Here is a 6,077-nt window from a genome sequence, read left to right on the forward strand (position 1 = left end):
TTCTTTGCCAAATAAATTGCAAAATAGCAACAATACACTGCAAAAATCATAATGCAGCACAAATAATGCATACGATGATGACAAAATCTTCAAGTGTGGTGGGTCGTGGCAGATTATGCACTGGAAGCCACGAGCAGGAAAGACTACACGGACAGGAAACACCAAAACTTGCAGAAGACTGGCTGCTGAAAAGTTCTTGAGTCTTGAAACGACAGGAACGCAGCTTAAATCAGTCGAGATGCGTCGATGATGGCTTGAAAATTCCAGACTTGAAATAGGGACGGTGTTGGTGATGGTTTGAAATCGTATGAGAACAGGCTGGTGGGGCATGCCTGGCATAAAAAACTTGAAAGAGGCCTGCAGAGCAACTTGAAGAAAGCGCCGTAGAAGTGTAGTAGTGTATCAGTTTGCGCCGGTCACGGGTTAGCAGAAATGCGTCGATGACAGCTTAGCAGATAACTCGGAGCCGATGAAGGTAGCTGGAGTAGCTGGCCACGAGCAGGGCGTGTGGGCATCGAGGACTGGCAGCGTCGACTCCTTCCACCGAGGGCACCATTTTTATATACTAGTAATAATTCTGCTTCCTCTAGTACTGTATAAAGATGGCCAGGATACAGATAAACTCGCTGTACCATCAGCTGCAGTGTATTAATACAATAGACTGTACAAGTGATAAATATGTGAAGTCGCCAGGAGCCACCCATTCGCCAGCAAGGTTGGGCGGACGAGGACTACTCATATCCGCAAGCAAGGCTGGGCGGACATGTACTACTGAGTTGTGTGGTTGCTGGGCCTGCTGGCTCAGGTCACAGCTAGGGCTGGCGTCCAGAGACAAATGGGGTGAGGGTTGACCTCACTCCACATGGTGATAGAATGTGGGTTATATCTAGTTTGACGAAAATACTGGCTACGCTGCATGCCCATGACTTTGAGGTGAAGAGGCTGGATTGTTATTTGTGCTTTTTTTGGGGTTAGGTATTGTCGTGATGAACAGGACTTCTTGGCGAGGAACCCAGTAGTGAGTTGCATTATTCTGTGGTGGATGGAGGATGTACATGCCTCTTCACATAAATTGCGAGTTTTGGTCATTCTTGGGGCGGAGAGGGTGAAGCAGAGAGACTGATTTTGTGCTGTTTCCAGGACGTTTGTGGATTTGGTGGAGGCGGGGTACACAATAGTTTACAAGGGATCTGATTGCATGGTTGTAGATTATCCTGACTCTTGGTGATCCCCTGCCTTTGAGATTGGCCTTTAGGACGTTGGTTGAGGCGGAGAGGATGAAGCGGAGAGACTGATTTTATGCTGTTTCCAGAACGTTTGTGGATTTGGTGGAGGCGGTGAGAAGGCATGGTACACAAAAGTTTACAAGGGTTCTGATTGCAAGGTTGTAGAAGAGTGCCTTGACTCTTGGTGAACACCCGCCTTTGCTAAAGGCCTTTAGGACGTTCGTTCTGGTTATAAGCTTGTCATGGAGGTGATTGATTAGGGTTGTGAGTTTGAGCTTATTGTCCAGCCAAAGTCCAAAGTAATGGTGTTGGCGGACCCAGGTAACATCGACACCGGCTATTGTGATGGGATCTCCTGGGGTTTACTCTCCGAAAGACATGGCCTTAGTTTTGTTAAGGTTTAGCTTCAGGCCTAGATCTTGGCACCTGGAGTAGAGGAGGGTGAGGGCAGTTTTTGCGTTGGGCTTGTGTCTTCTGCCGACGGCGAGGAGGGTGATATCATCCACGTAGATGAATAGGGAGACACCTCACAGGAAGGAAAGGGAGAACAGTGCCTCAACCAAGATGTTGAAAAGGAAGAGACTGAGAGCCCTGCCTTGTGGAGTTCCATGTTCATGTAGGTGGTGAGATGAGGAATGTAACACGAACATTCCAGTGAAAAAGGAAGACTTGTCTCCAGCGTAATAGACGGCCTTTGAGTCCCTTCTCTGCCAGGAGAACGAGAATGATGGTCTTATTGGCAAGTTCAAAGGTTTTTCTTAAGTCTTAGAAGATGGCGGTAGTTTTAGTGGAGGCGACTGTGTCGAATAAGGTGGCATGGCATACAGCGGTGCCAGTATCTTTGGTGTAGGCACACACCCATTACAACCTCTTCCCCATGGTCTTGCCTATCCAGGGAAGAAAAGATGGGTCCGTATGCTCCCAGTTCCTTAGGCTTGGGAATGGGGGCTATGTCAGCCTGCTTCCATGCTTCAGAGGATGAAGGAGAGTTATATGAGGCATTGGAGAATGCCAAGAGCGCTGCGTGGCCTGATGGTCCTGCTTGTTTGATCATACAGAGTGTAATTCTGTCTGTTCCAGCTGCTGTGTCGGTTCTGTGAGGGTAGAAATGAGTTCCTTTTGAGTGAAAGGGGTATCGCTATCACTATCTTCCTCGCAGGCTGTGGCAATCCTCTTCGACCTCACTACCTATAACATAGTGAGTGCCTCTTGCGTCTCTCTCGGGAGATTAATAGACTTCGTACTGTTTGCGAAGCCATCTGCTATGCAATCAGCTTTCTCTTGGGACACGGACGAATACGGATAAGTTTGTCATCAGGAGCAACTCTTCTAATAAATACTGGATGAGACTCAAATTGAATAAACAAGAGGTAGTAAGGAAAATTATGTGTAAAATACGAGTGACTATGTGAGTGAATGTTATATATATATATATATATATATATATATATATATATATATATATATATATATATATATATATATATATATATATATATATATATATATATATATATATATATATATATATATATATATATATATTATGTGGGGTCTAAATGGCGAAAAGAGGAAGTGAGAAGGAAGAAAGGAGATGAGAGAAGGAAGGAGAAAGAGGGTTAGCTGAGACAAATGATGTAGACGCCAGGTGCGCGATAACTACCTGACTACTCGCTCTGAGTTTAGTTCTCAAACTTTTTCATGAGCGACCCTGTTTGGAACATTTCATTCCTTCGCAACCCAGAGTAAAGTAAAGAGAAAGAAAATGTACAATGATATACACACTTTATTTCGGAAAAAAATAAATAATGTGTACAGCTTTTCATTCACAAAACTAAACTAGTGGGATCCATGGCACTGCTTTTCCTTTTCACAAAACTAAATTAATAGAATCTATGGCACTGCTTTTCATCCACACTGAAAGCATGATAATGTTCCTGTGTCCCTGCGACCCATCAAAATTGATCTCGCAACCCAACTTTGGGTCGCGACCCATAGTTTGAGAACCACTGGTCTAAAGCACTGGATCAGGGGGTGCTGTGAACTTATCTTAAACCCAGCTGTTACCTCACTGAACGTTTCCCTTTGTCTCACAACACAAGGAGGACAGTCACAACCTGTGCTCACAACTCTCTTCCTTCACACAAAACCACAACCACCCTTCACTCAAAATTCAAAATTATCATGGCGACCCTATACCAACCTCAGAGTACCCATCTGGGGAGGGTCGGACTGATCTTCTGGTATCGACCCCAAGTGTCTTGACACGCCCTCAACTTTTTCATCATTAACTTCTTCAAGATTCTCGGTCTTAGATCTAATTTTCAATCTGTAGAAAACCACCTCTCCTGTACTAAACTTCATCTTTTCCCCACTGAAACACAGGCGTCTGAGGCAAATGACAGTAGACCCTTTTGTTTTTCCTCCTACATTCTCTGTTTTCATTTTCAATCTAAAGCTGGATGTTGCATCTATGTGTGCAATAACTTAACCTTCTCAAGCCCATGCTCTTGAATCTTACGAGTTTTCCACCATCTGGCTACGACTACAGAGTCACTCTCAAACTAAATGTATCTGTGTTGTATACCTCTCACCTAACTCCTCTGACTATAAGAAATTTTTTTGACTACTGAACTTCCAAAGTGGAGCATATTCTGACCCTCTTCTCTATTGCGGAGGTCTCCATTCTGATAGAATATTCTGGAAGATTTGTGATTTCTGTAATGTAAGCAAATTTTTCTATATATGAGAAATTTTTTGCTAGATCTGGTCAGTTCAAGAATGATCTTATTAAAATAAAAAATCTTTATAACACTTTATATTCTTTCTTCCATTGTTTTAACTTATTTGCAACATCTCAAAAGCAATTAAATAAGCAATTGAGATTTTGCCAAGGTCTTTACCTGACATGAGAACCAATAGTAACCCATACTATAATAAAATAAGGTAAATATGTAAATTTATTGTTCTAACCACAAAAGCAAAGTTTTAGGATCAAAATAAGCTTTTTTTTTAATCTTATTTCGATGGAAATAACTGGAAAATTATGGTTTGGGGCCAAGACAAAAGTGAAATTTTGTTACATAATGTTATCCATCAATGATCTTCTAAACCAAACTTCTTGTCCTATCCACTCCCTACCCACCCTGCACTTTTCCACATCTTTTCATAAACGTCCAACCGTTTAGGAAGTAAAAAAGTTCACGCAAAGAAGCCACAGAACGCCTGACTTCTGATCTCTCTAAAATTTCTGGTTGGGGTAGAGCAAACTTAGTATTGATCAATGCATCAAAACTCAATTTTTCTATCTATCAACTCGACACAACCTTTTAAAGAACTATCCCATCTTCTTTAATGACGCTCAACTCTCCCCTTCTACACTGAACATCGCCGGTCTGTCCTTTACTTATAATCTAAACTAGAAACTCATCTTATCTCTAGCTAAAACAGCTTGTATGAAGTTCGGAAGATCTATGGCATTTTGAGACGTCTCCGCTAGTTTTCTCATAATTTCATCTGCTAACAATGTACCTGTCCATGTATGGAGTATGCTTAACATGTCTGGGAGGTCCACTCATAACATTCTTCTAGACAGGATGGAATCAAAAGCTTTTCGTCTCATCACTTCCCCTCCTCTAACTGACTGTCTTCAGTCTTTTTTTTCATCGCGGCAGTGTTGCATCTCTTGCTATCTTCTACAGCTATTTACATACTAACTGCTCCTCTGATTTTGCTAACTGCATGCCTCTCCTCTTCCAGCAGCCTCGCTGCACAAACCTTTCTTCTTTCTCTCACCTATATTCTGTCCACCTTTCTAATGCAAGAGTTAACCAGTATTCTCAGTCATTTATCCCTTTCTCTGGTAAGCTTTGAAACTTTCTGCATACTTCTGTATTTCCACCTTCCTATGAGATGAATTCCTTTAAGAAGGAGGTTTCAAGCCAATTATCCTTCAATCTTTTCAGTACCGCTTTGGACCTTATTCGGAGATTGCCATCTCAGTGGGCTTTTCTTTTTGCTGGATTTTTGTTACCCTTGGCCAGTGTCTCTCCTATATATGAAAAAAAAAAAAAATCAATGAAAATTCTGCCTCAATACTGAAATGGATTATTCTCTTCTAGGACAAATGCCTACATAAAGTGTGGTTATGCTTCTACAGAACTATGTATCTAAAAAATGACCAATTTACAATAATTCTCTCTCTCTCTCTCTCTCTCTCTCTCTCTCTCTCTCTCTCTCTCTCTCTCTCTCTCTCTCTCTCTCTCTCTCTCTCTCTTCATGTATATATATATATATATATATATATATATATATATATATATATATATATATATATATATATATATATATATATATATATATATATATATAGATAGATAGATAGATAGATAGATAGATAGATAGATAGATAGATAGATAGATAGATAGATAGATAGATAGATAGACAGATAGATATAGATAGATAGATACAGATAGATAGATAGATTGTTGCATGCAATGTAAGATGATATAGATAGAATAATGAAGAAAGATATACTGGAAGAACACGAAGGAGAGAGAGAGAGAGAGAGAGAGAGAGAGAGAGAGAGAGAGAGAGAGAGAGAGAGAGATGAGAAGATAAACAACTTTGGACAAGAACTGGACGCATCTCTGACGCATAGTATAACTTTATCCCACACAGAGTCACTCATATTCTTCACGTAATTTTCCTTGCTCCCCATCAATCATTCAATTTGAGTCTCACCCAGCATTTAGTAGAAGAGTTGTTCTTGACGATAAAGTAGTCAGTATTCGTCCAGCCCCAATAACTTAGTTACTAGAATTTTACTAGAAGTCATTTATACAAGCCCG

Source organism: Scylla paramamosain, chromosome 8 (genome assembly GCF_035594125.1).
Source record: "Scylla paramamosain isolate STU-SP2022 chromosome 8, ASM3559412v1, whole genome shotgun sequence".
Taxonomy (NCBI): domain Eukaryota; kingdom Metazoa; phylum Arthropoda; class Malacostraca; order Decapoda; family Portunidae; genus Scylla; species Scylla paramamosain.